Source organism: Momordica charantia (assembly GCF_013281855.1).
Source record: "Momordica charantia cultivar OHB3-1 chromosome 6 unlocalized genomic scaffold, Mcharantia_2.0 BLBB01000006.1, whole genome shotgun sequence".
Taxonomy (NCBI): domain Eukaryota; kingdom Viridiplantae; phylum Streptophyta; class Magnoliopsida; order Cucurbitales; family Cucurbitaceae; genus Momordica; species Momordica charantia.
The window spans coordinates 22732240-22736135 of record NW_028275164.1 but is presented as its reverse complement, the minus strand read 5'-3'; the positions used below and the strand labels follow the sequence as shown (position 1 = coordinate 22736135).

The window sequence follows — 3896 nt, the reverse complement described above, 5'->3', positions numbered from 1 at the left end:
ACATTAGGACATGTACCTGCCAAGTAGGATGAATTTGGCACTGTAGAATCATGCTTGACAGCAGCAAGTTGAGATTGAAGCATAGCCAAAATATTCTGACACTACGCCAAAGTATCAGGAACGCCCAAGGAAGCCGTCGACGAACCAGGTGGTGCTATCGAGGAGGAAACCGCATTAGCAGTGGTAGAGGAAACAGAGTGTGTCCCATAACTCATTGGAGGGACTGTAGATACAGATTGCGATGGATTCCGCTGACCTCCTTTTTGCCGATAACCTGGCGGATAGCCATGTAACTTATAGAACCGATCAGCCATGTAACTTATAGCACCGATCAATTTTATGTCCTTGAAGACCACAATGCGTGCAAACAGGTCGATTCTTGCCAGATCTACCAGCCGAAGAGGATGAAGATGAGGTGCGAGAGGACTGATTCACCGCAAGACTCACAGCTGCAGTAGGTGAAGGCAAAATAGGAATAGAACGCTGTTGTTCTTCCTGAGAGATAAGTGAGAAGGCCTTATTGATTGAGGGGGACGGATCCATTAGTAATATCTGTGCCCTAGTAGAAGCGAAAGACTCATTCAATCCCATCAAAAAACTCATGAGATACTCAAATTGAACAAACTCATCAATAGACTTAACGCCTTCACACGAACACTTTCCACAAGTACAAGCAGGCCGATAAGTGATATACTCATCCCAGACACTCTTAAGACGAGTAAAATACATGGAGACAGATTGCTGTTCTTGAGTAATCGTGGCCAATTCGCTCTTGAGTTGAAAAATTCGAGGATCGTTCTTCCTCTGAAAGCACTCCTTCAGATCAATTCAAATATCATGTGCTGAATCAGAAAAAATAAGACTGGCAGAAATCGATTTTGAAACGGAATTCAAAATCTAGGCAATAACCACATGGTTATTACGAATCCATGCAGGTAGAAGAACACTAGTAGGCTTCGGAATTGAACCATCAATAAAACCTAATTTGTTCTTGACAGAAAGTGCAATACGCATAGATCGGCTCCACGAAACATAATTGTCATCGGTGAGCAATTCGGTAACAAGAACCAAATTAGATGTATCACTATGATGCAAATAGTAAGGACTCTGCGAGGATGTACCAGAAAGAGGCTGAAGCAATTCCGACGAAGAAGAAACAGGAGGATCGATCACAACGGAAGAGAGAGAAATTATACTTCTGATACCATATAAGACCGAATGGGAATAAAAAACTCTCTCCTTAATATTATTGACCACATGGTTAAAGTATATATATACACGTGTGGGAGAGAGAAAGAGAATAAAAGAACTTGTAACTAAACATTAACAACAATAAAACTAACAATGAACACATAATCTAATACTGGAAATGACGTTCGTGATGGCGGAGACAAGATTTTTTATTAGTTCGAGAAGAAGGGCGAGGACTTTAGTAAGATTCTTCAGGTGCCGAGGGAGGGAAAGGACCGGATTCAAGCCGCCATTGCTTTGCTCGTTCCCTAGTCGGTGAGACTGGATTGGTGGGGTGGCACACTCCAGTTTGTGGGATTCAAATATTTCTGTAAATCTGGATACAGCCCCAAAATTTTTATATTATGAAGTGAGGTCAAGTTACATATTTATCTAAATTCCTGACTTCTGACTCTTCTCTCTACTGTATTTGACTTTATTTCAAATAGAGGAGGGAGGAGTCAATTATCATTTACCTTTAGGATTATTACCGAATGAATATACTTTTAAGTTTGACCAGTAGTATCCTCTCCAAATTTCGAGCATGGTCAAGTTAAATGGACAGTTTTCTCAGCTTGATGTTTGTTAAATGGTGGTAAATTTTGAGTTGTTTTCCTAATAAATCTTTGGACCATTATGCAGGATGATAGAGTTATTATACATCCCTCCTCCACTATTTTAAATTTAGAATTTGTTAAGTTGGCATTTGCATTTGGTGGTACAAAGGCCAAAACCGGTACGTGTTGTACATCTTAATCATGTGATAATAATATAGTTTACTAAATATTACAGACTAGTTTTCTTTTTCAATTTTTCAAATTTGTTTGTTTCATTGTAATTGGGTTTTGTGACAAAATCATGTGATCATTATGTCTTTTCAATACTTATTTTATTAACTTTCTGATTATGTTTCTCAATTTCTGTCTTTACTTTTTTGTTCCTTGGCGTTGTTACCTAACTTATGTCTTTGGTGTTGGTATCTACCTTATGTCTTTTCAATACTTATTTCAAAACAAAGTCGAGTGTATGATATTTTTCTGATTTTAAAAGAAAAAAAACGTCGGTTTGGAAACAAATGGTTTTCTTAAGTGCATCAATGGAAGTAACATCGCCAATATCGGTATTTAGTGAGAAAATTCTGTATGATATGTGTATTATCGATTTTATTAAGCCACTTGCTCATGGACAAACTTAACGCCTTCTTGTTTTTTGTTTGTTTTACATCTTTCTTTTTTCTTTCTTCTTTTTTGGGGAAAATCATAGAAATGGATGGAAATTGTTTAAATTATTCAATGAAATTTTAATTGTGACTTGATTTGGCAATAATGGATCATTTTTAATCATCATATCTGAATACTTATCTAAAATATAAGTAATATTTATATAAAAATATTGATATTAACGTATGTTTTGAGAAAGTCATGAAAATTGATTAAACTTGTTTGAATTAGTAAATAAGACTTTATTGTGACTCAATTAAAGTATAATGGACCATTGAAAATCATCCTGTTTAAAAATTTATTTAATACTCACCAGAAATATCAATATTGACAAGAATTTTGAAAAAAAAAACATGGAAAATATGAAAATATAGATAAAAAAATAAGAGATGTTTAATAAAATAACATAGGGTAAATAGTAACTTTAAATGTAACCTAAAGCTTGAAATTTAAAATTATAGTATAATTATATCATTGTAATAAAAATATATAAATGAAATTTAAAAATTGAATGATGAGGCTACTAGTGAGTGATATTGTATGGTACATTTCAGCAATATTCATGGAACGAAAGTGCGAGAACGAGAGGGAAACACTAACTCCCTATAAAAGCCTCCCTTTCTTCTACGGTAGGAACCGGAAAGACTAAAAGTTGTATTGGGATTTGTCGTGATACCTCGTATGAAGCAAAAAAATTATGGGCTCAATTGATTATGACCCATATGAAGTATAAAATTTTCGGTTGGTAGTTTGATATTGTTTCACATGTCATCTGACTTCTCAATATTTTTAGAAACTGATGACATATCGTTGATAAGGGGGAGAACGAAATTCTTTCCTTCTCCGATATGTTCAACACCTTGACATGCTGCCATGTCGTTCGACATGCAACGTATCGAGCGACATTTTTAACACTAAAGATGATGAGAGTTTCAATATTTTTTTAATAAAAGAATAGAGAGATTAAGGTTGTTAAATGTTGGATATTTTGTGTTGTTTAAAAGTATTGTGGTATTTATGTAGGAATTAAATGTATTGAATTTGTGTTGGATTAATATTTAAGGTCAAGCAGAAATCGGAGCAACCCAAATTTATCTCATTCGTAGGGTTTGTGAGTGGTTTAGTTTCTAATTTTTTTCAGCTATCTATTATCATAGAGTTTTCAAGAAATTTGTTTGGGGGTAAATGTACCCAAGACACGTGGAGGACCCTTATTAGTGTTTGAAGAAACTGAATAAAATGGATTGTCTAGGTCCATCTCAGCCCTGCCGAGGAGACCGGGTTCGCCCGTTATAAAAGATTATGGGCACCAAGGGTCGACCTGAATAGGGTCCGACCTGCTCGGAACCCGACAGGTCCGATATGAGAAAAGACATATAACCACCGGTCGTGTGTGCTGTCGGATCCATCACCTATAAATAGAGGGCTTCATTTCACGCTCGGGTA

The 3896-nt window shown here is 35.8% G+C and overlaps 1 pseudogene; it reads right to left on the bottom strand.

Moving 5' to 3' along the window:
* Positions 1-306: 306 nt before the first annotated feature.
* Positions 307-1323, bottom strand: LOC148210962 (uncharacterized; annotated as a pseudogene).
* Positions 1324-3896: the final 2573 nt, after the last annotated feature.